We start from the raw sequence: 11,434 nt of genomic DNA on the forward strand, positions 1-11,434 counted from the left end.
CCCCAGGCTGCTGGCTTCCTGATTAAAGGCCACCTTTCCTTACACCAATGCTTTTCTCTCAATTATTGGCTATTGAGCAGTGAGCAAATGGACCTTTGGGGTTTTGGTAACAATGCCCACTTCAGAGGCAAGTGCTCCAGGACAAAGTCCAGTCTCCGCATCTTGTGGGATCTCTGTTCAGTAAAAAGCAGGCATGCAACATGAGACAGGAAAAAGCAATTTATTGTCCCTGTGGCCACAGGTAAACTAGTGAGTCCTTCTGACCTCAGTGTCCTCATCTGTATAATAGGAGTGATACCACCTATCTCACGGGGCTCAATGAAGTTTCAGTGAGAGGAGGCAAAGCACCTGTTGTGCAGTAAGTGTTAAAAAAATGTGAGTTGAGTGTGGGTCAAAACTGTCATAGGCGTCGGGAGAAATCACCCTCGGAGACCAATATGGAAAAAAGAAAACTTTATTGCCAGCAGCCGGGACCCCACCAGACAATTCAGAGTGCGGCCCAGAGCTGTTTTTACTTTCAATTTTTAAAGCTGCAAGCATGGCAACTCAGTCACCCGATCACCGAGCTAAGAGTTAGTAGCCAATGCAAGCAAGCCAACAGTACAGAAGCTAATTTTGTGCTTAGCATGGCTCCTCCCAGCCCTTCCCACATTTTCCTGCCTGGGTTTTTCCCTCCTGAGTTTATACAAAATGGGGGGGGGTTCTTAAAGTGGCACCAGTCCTGTCAACAGCAGAAACATCATTTCAAAGCCAGTCACACTCAGAGTTACATATGAGCCTGTCTTGATGTAGCAGTGTAAGGTGAACGCTGGACATAGACTTAAATCCCCCATCCCCATCCCCGTGCATGCCAGAGTTCCCCCTCCTGCCTGGTAAACTACCCTTGGTCAAGGTAGTTTAGCAAAGGAAAGTCATGTCTCCTTTAAGACAAATGGAAGACACTAGGAAGCAGGATCCCAGAGCAAATGAATTAACATGTCAATGGAGTTAGAACACTGGTGTTAACTAGTCTGGAGCCTGGAGGGTAACATGTGTGTTAACTTATCTACTCAGCAGATCTGCGAGCTCTGAGTTGGGTGAAGGTCTACTCATAAGCAAGCAAATGATTTACACCCCTCCTTTGATCTGTACACTGTTTAACTGTTGTATGTACCCCGTGGTGGTGTGGATTTCTAGCTGACCAGCCGCCACCAGCACCCCCTGTAAGTCTAATAAACCGATGTCTCTACCTATTGCAATATTGGGTGAGTTTCTTTGGGACAGGTGAACACTATGCGAGTGTCTTTTCAGATTTGGGGATCCTGTGATGCAAGCAGATTTAAGCAAAGTTTTTTGGGGTTTGACAGACTTGGATACCAGTGTAGCGCTGACATTTATTACACAAGTATTCTTGGGGAAGCAAACTAACTTTTATGGGCCCCATTTTCTCCTTTGGTGAAAGGAGAACACAAACACCCCCTTATCAGGATGTAGGGAGGGTTAGGTGGACAGTGAACGTGAAGCCCCAGCATGGTGCCCACCAAAAAGTGAGAGCGAGGTAGATCCATGCTGTGACTGTAGGGTGGACAGGGAGCTTTCTCCCCATGAACATGGCAGCATTAAGTGACTGACCAATATTATGTGACAGGCCTTCATCTCTCCACGAAGATGAGAAAATTTAGGTCATCTGGCTATTGAGCTATTCTGTACTCAAAAAAAAAAATGCTATTTATTTAGAAGAACTTAAAGACAGAGAAAAATATCTGAACAATTCTAGTGACTTTCAATCCCAACAATATTGTGGATAAAATATGCTGAACATCCTACATCTTTAAAACTAGAAATGCTGAATAGAATATACCAATTATCCTTTGGAATATCTAGCTTAATTCACAAGCAAGCAAGCAAAATCCCAGATGTCAGAAATAAAGGGCACTGAACACCAGAGAGGGAGGTCTGGGCTGTGGCAGCACTCAGGTAGGGATGGGAACGACTGGTTTTGGTAAATCAGGGGCTTATATTCTAACATCCACATGGTATTAGGTCCCTGGGAAGGCAGGGAATTAAATCTGAAACCCTAACACGGAGATGAGGCCCTACAAGGGCTCTGCTGAGGAAAAGTGTACAGTAAGAAAAACCCCTTAAAGTAATGCCCTCTTTCTAAGAGCAGGACCGACGCCACTTAAGATAGCCCCTCCATTGTGTGAAAGTCAGGCAGAAAAGTGGGGGTGGGATGGGAGGAACTCCGCTAACTGCAAAACTAGCTCATGTTCTGTTGGCTTGCTTGCATTGGCTAATACCTCTTGGCGCAGTGGCCGTGCTTGCAGCTTTAAAAACTGAGAACAAAGAAAGTTCGGGGCTGCATTTTGAATTGGCTGGTGCAGTCCCGGCTGCTGGAAATAAAAATCTTTTTCTCTTTTTCCATATTGGTCTATGAGGGTGATTTCTCCCGATGCCTTTACGGTTGCAAATCTAAAAGGGGGAGGACAGAATAATATCTCCTTGGTCTTTTTTCCTCAACTGGAAGACTTCCCCACGCGTTTACTGGTCGTTGCCTGTCTTCTGTGTCTTGAAGCCGTGCCTGTCCTTCAGGAGGAGGCTGTCACACGCACAATGCGACGTCTTTCTTGCCCTGTCCTCCTTCTGCACATAAGAGCATGAACGCCACGTGTCCATCTGTCCTTTTATTCAAGTTAAGCAGAAATTTTCAAGATGACTGAAATTGCAAAGTCTTGTCTTCTGGAAAGACATGCTATTTTAATGTCTTGGTAATAAAACAGAAAACTGGGTCCTATTCTTCAGGTTATGGAGCATTCTGACCATTCCGGGGACCCTGCCTGAGGTATGGGACTGAGGAGGAAACTTTGGGCTTTATTGGCATTTCCCTTCAGGGTCTTTAGACCTGGTCCATCAAAACTGCTTCCTTGTGCCCCTTCCAGCATCCATAATCCGTTGCCATGGCAATACTTGTGGAGCAAATTCCAGCCTCCTTGGTAGAAGCACCTCTGGAACTGTGGTCTTATCGAGAACACCTGTCCCCAGGTGCAGACCATAAAGCTTTCCGCCCGGGGGCTAAAAGGAGGTCCCTCAATTGTGACCATTGTCCCCTTTGGGTGGCACCAGAGTCCTAGCTTCTTAGCAGTATCTATGAGTATCTCTCTTGTTTGGGGCTAAAATGGCTCAGCTGTTGGAATACAGCACCGTCCTCTGGCACAGGAATGACTCCGATCACAGGAGGTCTGAGGCTTATGGTGGCCCTGCCGGTGACCTGATCAGTGATGATGATATCGCCCAACTGAATCTCCTCTCTCAATTGAAACAATTGCATAATATCTATTCCAAAAATTTAGTAAGTGAGTAAATACAGAACAGAACACTATTCTCAGGTTGCTCTGTAAACAAAGTCTGTGCTACTATTAACAGATAATTCCAAACTTATCAAACTGAAACGGAGAACAGAAAAGGTGATATACTCTATAACTTATGAATCGTTTAGTAAAACAATGATATTATATTAAAGGCCAATTGCACTAGTAAACATTTTGTAAAATCCTAAGCTAAATATCAGCACACTAAATCTACCAATGCGTGTTAAAAAAGATACTCTATGATGAATCTAGGTTTATCTCAGGACCAAAAAGATGGCTTCACATTTAAAAACCTTTTAATTTGATTACCACATTATGAAATTGAAACAACATAACCACATGATCATCTTAATAAATAAACAAAAAAATTCTTTTAATTTAATTCATGATTTTAAAAATACCCTCTTTTTCAGTTGAAAAGAGAAATAAACTTTTTTTGATCTGATAAAAGGTTTAGTTTTTTTTAAAAAATAAACTATTTAAGGACTAAATATTGGAGGTACTTGTGACAAGACAATGAAGTTTCCTTCACTGTTCCCTTTTCACATTACACTACAGATTATAGTCAGAACAGAAAGAACAAAGAACAAAATTTTTTAAAAGATTGCATTGGAAAGGAAAAAATAAAACTATCATTATTTACAGTCAATATGTTTGTCCACATAGACTCTTTAGATAGTCTTATTAAAGGACTTCAGCAAGATTTTTGGCTATTAAATCAATACACTGAAAACAATTGTAGGATATCCAATTCTGGATAAGACGGAGTGAGAGGAACGAGATTTACTGTCCTGCCTGAAAAACAAACAAACAAACAAAGCCCAAAAAACAAAACAAAAAACAAAAACAAAAAAAAAAAAAGAAAAAGAAAAAGAAAGCAAAGATAAAAATAAACAAAATATTTAAAACGACAGTTTTCAAAACTTGTCCAGCTCACAGATTTAAGAGAGATTTTCCAGGACACAGGGCAGGAAGGGAGAGCCCAGGTGGATCCCGGTGGGTTCCCTGAGTTGAAGGATACAGAGGTGAGAGTAGAGGGGAATGGGGTGTCTGGAATTCAAGGAGAGAGTACCAGAGAGGAGACAGCAAAGAACCCCAGAGATGTGCAAAGGGCACCCACTCAAGTATTCAGCAGAATAATAATCAGCATATTCAAGCAAGGAAACTATATGAGGCAGGGAGAGAACTAGATGAAAGGATTAGAGGAAAGAGTAGCTGGTGCCCACACAGAGGCCAGAACAGTGCCAGACTAGAAAACCTCATGTTGCACTGGGGAAGATATGAGACACTGGGCAGAGTATGCAGAAGGACATTGCCTCAGTGCTAAGAAATAATTAGCCATAGACTAAATACGGCTCTGGTCCTACCTAACAAATATTAAAAGCCAAATGTAAAAGATCAAACCGTTTCTATGTAACATAACTATGTCTTAGGACAAAGCTCAAGAATATTTTCAGAAATATAAAAATATTCAACACCTAGTAAGGTAAAATTTACAATGTCTGGCATCCAATCAAAGATTATCAGGCATGTAAAAAGATAACCAGGCATGTCAAGAAGCAAGACAATATAACCCATAACGAGGTGAAAAATCTGTCAATCTAAGCAGACGCAGCACTGATACAGATGTTAGAACAGCAGATAAGGGCACTAAAAATGTCACTTTAACTGAATTCCACACGTACAAAAAACTAAACAGAAACATGGTAGATATAAAAAAAAGACCTAAATCAAACTTCTAGAGATAAAAACTATAATGAGTGAAATTAAAAACATACTGAATGGGATTAATAGAAGATAGGATTAAAACAAGTGAGGTAACAAAAACAAATAGTAAGATAGTAGATCTAACCCTAATTACATTAATAATTGTAAAATGTAGATAGCATAAACACGCAATTAAAAAACAAATACTGTTATGTTGGGTAAAATAGCAAGACCCAACCATATTCTGCCCGTAAGAAATGCACTCTAAATATAAGAAAACAAGTAGCTTAAAAGTAAAAATAATATGCCATGCTATTACTAATCAAAAGAAAGTTGAATGGCTGTACTACTATTAGAAATATGAGATTTCATAGTGCTGGCTATCACCAGGGATAAAAAGTCATTTCATAAGGAAAGAGGAATCAATAAGCTAAGAGGACACAAAAATTCTAAATGTTTAGGCACCCATCACTGAGCTTGAAAACACAAGAAGGAAGAAATGATAGAACTTCAAAGAGAAGTAGATAAATACTTAGTAATAGCAGGAGACTGTAATACACTTGTCTCGATAACTGATTAAATACATAGAATACCAGTAAGGAAATAGAATATAGAATTCCTGAACAACTCTACCAACCAATGTGAACTTATGGGCATTTACAGACCACTCCATCCCAAAACAGCAAGCTACACATTCACATGCACATGGAACATTTAGGAATATATACCATATTTTAGCCATAAAACAAGTCTTTATACAGTTACGATAATTAAAATCATACAAAATAAATGTTTGGCCACAATAGAATGAAATCAGCAATCAATAACAAAAAGATCTCTGTGGAAAAAAACCTCAAATTTTGGAAAATGAATAGCACCCTTCTAAATAATCTATAGGCTAAGGAAGAAATCAAAGCAATATCAAAAAGTATCATGAACTGAGAAACATGACATTTGTATCAAAATTTGTGAAATGTCACTAAAGCAGGAAGTAGGGGAAATCTATTCCACTAAACACATATATTAAAAAAGAAGAAAGATCTCAAATAATGATTTTAGCTTTCACCTTAATAAACTGAGAAATAAAGAGTAAATTAAACTAAAAGTAAACAGAAGATAGGAAAAAATTAAGATCAGAGCAAAACTCAAAGTAGAAAACAGAAAAACAGTAATGAATAATACTAAAAAAAGGTTCTTTGAAACAAACAATAAAGTTGAAAAACTTCTAGCAAGCTTGATCAGGAAAAAAGAGAGAAGATACAACACACCAGTGTCACAATGGAGAGGTGACATCGATACAGATGCCACCATAATGAAAGAATAGGAAGAGACTACATGAAGAAATTTGTGCTAATAAATTCTAAAATTTAGATGAAATAAACAAATTTCTTGAAAGACATGAATTATCAAAGCTCACTCAGGAGATAAAGGTAACTTAAATACTTTCATGTCTGTTAAAGAAATTGAAATTGTAGTTAAAAAGTTTCCCATAAAGAAAACTCAATAGCTTCAGTGGAGAACTCTATCAATATTCAAGGATGAGATAACACCAGCCATGCACAAACTTGTAAGGAAAATTCATGGGCAGGGAATGTGAGAAATGCCCTCACCCATCCAATGCTGAAGGATGGACATGAGGTACAGCGAGCGAGGCTTTAATGGTGGTCTTGCAAGATCAGGTGTCTGAAGGGCAGGCATGCCCAAAACGGTTACACTGAGCAATTTATTACCTAGTGTGCAAGTTTCTCCCCCTGGTTCCTCATTGGCTGAGTACTATGGGGTACACAATCTTCCCAAATGGTGCCTAAGATTTATTACCTCCTTGCAAGGAATTCCTTTGTCTGAGGGCTCAGGACAAGCCCACAAAAAAGGCCCACTAAAGCCCTGTGAAGGGAGAAACACCAGGGAAGGAAGAAAACCAAAGGAGCTAGCAACTAATTACCATCTCAAGGAGAGCCTTATCTGTTCAGCAACCCTCCAGGAAAATGAAGAAAACCAGAGGGGCTCATAATTAATTATCATCTCAATAAAACACCCTCAGATAAGTCATTTCTGAAAATGAATCACTTAGATTATTTTCTTACAGGGAATACTTGGCAACACATTCTATTAGGCTAGCTTTACCCTGATACCAAAACCAGACAAAAACATTGACAAGGAAATGAAACACACACTAGATCACTCTTCATGATAGTGAGATTGAAAATACTCATAAATAATGTCTTTCAGCAGGAAAAGATGAATGACTGTATTGTGGTATAGTCTGCAATTGAACACTGTATATAGCACTATGGTGAATGAACTATAATTGCACAAAGCTAAAAAACAATATTGAGTAAAATACATAAATTTCAGAACTACACTTATACATACAGTATGCTGTCATTTGTATAAAGTTTTAAAATACACAGAATAATTATGCATTGTTTATGCAATTATTCATATGTAATAAAAGTAAAAAATACAGCAGCGGATGATAAATACCAAATTCAGAATAACGGTTGTCTTTGTGGAAGTAGAAAGGAACATGGTCTTAGGGGAAAGTCCTAGAGTACTTCAATTCAATATGTGATGTTTTATTTATTTTTTTAACAGTGGGAACAAATATGGCTAAATGATAAGATCTGACAAAGCTGGGTGGTATGTATACAGTTTCTGTTTATATTGTTTTCTATACTGTTCTGCAGACTTGAAATATCCCACAACAAAATAATCATTGTTTTGAAAAGCAAACTGGCAAAAATGTTCTACTTAGGGAGAGATGGGTTTGGTCCTCACACAAGAGGTTATGATGTTACCTAATACAGAGCAGAGAGGGGTCCGTCATCTGCTGCCCAAATGTCTTAGAAATCTCTCACACCAAAGTTTGCAGTGTTAAAGATTAGCGTTTATCTGAATGCCACTCAAAGGAGCCCATGTTAGCCAAGGGAGCTTTTAAGACCCTGACTCCTTGACTCCTCTAATCACAAGCATCTGTGGCGCAATATCACGGGTGGGGGTCCTGGGGGCTATGTGTGAATCTGCTCAGCTGAGATCAGGTTTTCCGTGGTGCCTTAGGGTCCAGGATGTGTGTTCTTCAAAGCAGGTTTGTAGTTGTTTGTTATCTGCAAAGACTACCTGAGATTGGCATTACAGATGTCATCCTAAGCCATAAGGCAAATATTTGTTTAAGGAACAAACATTCTGACCTTCAAATCGTCTTAGCCTAAGGAACAAACATCCTGACCTCCAGATCGAGTCTCAGCCTAAGGAAGTTTGTGTAACCAACTCTACTCTTATGTGGTTATAGTTACTCCTAGGAATCCTGCGGGGCCAAGCAGATTTTTCTTCTTTAGCTATCCTCCACACTCCCCCACCTCCCACCAGCTGGGGCCAGGCGGCTGGCTAGGTGACACTGCGGGTTGTTCCCCAGTGTCAGTGGCACAACTGGGAAACCAGTATTTTTAATATCACTTCAATAACACCTCTAAGTGGTGTGAGCTGGGGATACTCTTGCAGGGATCAATGGGGCTATCGATCGAGGCCAAGGTCAGGGTTGAGCTTAGCTCCCTCATGGGCACTTGCCTTTAAGGATCCTTGTTGGGAAAATAGAATAATTTAATCAGGCCCCCTCACCTTAGGTCAGGTTGGGGGGTACAGGGCATTCTTTGTAAGCAAATTGTGTGTGGGGGTGGGTGGAGTTACTGCACATGTGCAGCTCAGCACCGCCACCCCGGCTGGTGTGTGCCTCTGGCGTCCACCGCTCTGTGCAGCCATGCTCTCAAAACTGCAGCTCCAAGGACCTTTTGGCTGGTTACCTAGCTCATTGACCTCCATGTGAGGGGTCTGGGGACCCAGCCTGGCGTGTGAGGGGTCTGGGGACCCAGCCTGGCATGTGAAGGGTTTGTGACCCAGTCTGAGCAATGGGCTTGAGGGGTCTGTGAGCTCCAGACCCAGCCCTAGCTCAACAATTGGCCCAGTCAGTGCAGGATTATGGGCAGGTAAAAGAGCTCGACAATCCTCCACTTCCACGTGCTGAGATGGGCTCTCCAAGTATCTCCCCAGTCACACTTTGAATTTTTTTTTTTTTTTGGTAGCTGGCCAGTATGAGAATTTGAACTTGTACCTTGTCATTCATTATAAGGCTACACTCTAACCAACAGCTAACCAATAGCCCCACTGGGTCACACTTGGTAAAGGAAAAAGAAAGAGGAAAAAACAGGACTGTATTAAACTAAACTGATGCTCTGAAATTTCTATTGAAAAAATAGAGACAAGTTTAGAATCACAAAAGCTGACTTTCAGACATGTCAGAAAGAAAGTCTTCCTGTTGGGAAAATAGAATAGTTTGGTCAAGGCCCTCGCCTGGGTCCAGTTGGGTGTGGTTCAGCATCCTTTGTAAGCAAATTGGGGGGGTGGGGGGGTGGAGTTAGTGCACATGCACGCCAATGTATCTTTTTAGTTTTGTTGCTATTCTTGTGTTCTTGAGAGAGAGACAGAGAGACAGAGAGAGACAGAGAGAGAGAGAGTTTTAGTGAAGCAGGCCTTTGGCATCCACCCGGCAGAGCCATGCTTTCCAACCTATGGCTTCCAAGGAACTTTTGGCCAGTTAACTAGCACATAGACCTGCGTGATGGGGTCTGGTGACCCAGCCTGGCATATGAAGGGTTTGTGCCCCAGTCTGTGAATGGGCTTGAGGGGTCTGGGAGCTTCAGACCCAGCCCTAGTGCAACAACTGACCCAGTTGGTGCAGGATTACCGGCAGGTAAAAAGGCCCGACTACTAGTGTGGTCACCTAGCTTTACACCCCCTTAGTAAGAAGGTGAACTCAGCTGGGAACCTGCCCTGGGGAGACAGATGTAGCAGAACAAACCAACCTCACCTCCCCAGCACCCTGCCCCGTCGTTATCTCAACACTGTTCTTCCTTTCTTCGAAAGCTGCAGTTTTTTCTTTCGGCACTTTTCATGGCCATGCTGCGCTGAAATACAAGTGAAAGCCGTCACCTATAAATCTCTCAATCAGCAGTCTTCATCAATACATATAAATTACCTCCAGCTCAGCAAAAAATAGAGGAACTTAAATAAATTTCCCAGAAGAAAAAAAAAAAACAGGAAAATGAAATGATTTCCTCTGTTCCCAAGAAGATGAAAAATAAAAATAAAACTTACACCTTTTCTTTTTTTGCCTGGCATAAAATGTAGATTTCAGATTGGCCTAGTTTCAATTACTAGTGATTCCTTTATATTTTTTCAGCCTTTACTCCCTGTAGACAGGATATAAAATAAGTCAAAACTCTTTCTTTTTTACTTCAGGATTATGTTTTAAATAAGCAGTGTGATTGAAGCCATTAAGCGGAGCCTCACCAGACACACCCCTGGAGGAGGAGGCCAGAGCGCACGTGGAATCAGACGCCATGTGCGGCTGGGTCCCCGCGGGGTCTCTGATGGTTTCTAAGGGAAGGCTCGTCCCTGCTGTGGCTTGGAGCACCTATAGAGATATTGATATGATTTTATCTAAACCCTTCTTCCAACCACTCATAGCTCCTGTCTATAACCCTCTATGAATTCCTTTAGAAGAACACATTGTTGTTTAATTTGTTATTGTTTAGATGGCAAAAATAATATTTATTATAAAAATCTCTAAAACATAGAAAGTTATAAGGAATATGGAAATTACTTGCAGTAACATGAACACCAAGAGAGAGCCACCATAGATTTACAGGTATTTATTCTACGTATTTCTGAAAACAACTTCAGCCACGTTTTTCTCCTTTACAGAACTGGGGGGACAGTTGTCGGGCTGGCTGCCAGGACTGTTGCTCCTCTCCCAGCTGCACGAGAGCTTGCACACCTCCACCCTTTGTGAGGTGAGGTGTGGCCGTGACATGTGCTTTGTTCAGTGGATGGAGCAGAAGCGGTGTGCGTCTCTTCCAGATGGAAATGTCAGTGGCCAGTGAGCAACTCAACACCTTCCCTTCCTGCTGTGGTACTGATTGTAGAAAGTAAAAACTTAATTTTTTAAAAAGTGGGGGCAGGGTAAAGGCTGTTAACTAATTCCTAAGCTCACCTTGAACTCTAGCAGGCCCTAAACAACACGTCAAGACACAGTCTTCTTCAGCCTGGGTCCCTGCATGACCTCCAGGAGCACAGCCCCCTGCTAACCTTCACTGGACTCGAGCCCAGCGAGAAGGGAGCTTCCTCTCAGGGCAGACAGCAGAGGTCCTCGTCAGGCAGCCACTGCCCAGCCCACAGAGCCTGCCTTATGGGAGACATGGGCCTATTGAAGTGGGCTCTGTCCTGCTTGGGACGGAGCAGGCACTGGGACAGAGTCTCCCCACAGTCAGGGGCTACTTCCATCCAGTTTCCCATGGCAAGCACCTGGTGGATGTTCGTGAGATGAG

General features: G+C 41.6%; 1 pseudogene; it reads right to left on the minus strand.

Moving 5' to 3' along the window:
* Positions 1 to 2,736: 2,736 nt before the first annotated feature.
* On the minus strand, positions 2,737 to 3,307 carry LOC134379194 (S-methyl-5'-thioadenosine phosphorylase-like; annotated as a pseudogene).
* Positions 3,308 to 11,434: the final 8,127 nt, after the last annotated feature.

The sequence above is a fragment of the Cynocephalus volans genome, chromosome 5 (genome assembly GCF_027409185.1).
Source record: "Cynocephalus volans isolate mCynVol1 chromosome 5, mCynVol1.pri, whole genome shotgun sequence".
Taxonomy (NCBI): Eukaryota; Metazoa; Chordata; class Mammalia; order Dermoptera; family Cynocephalidae; genus Cynocephalus; species Cynocephalus volans.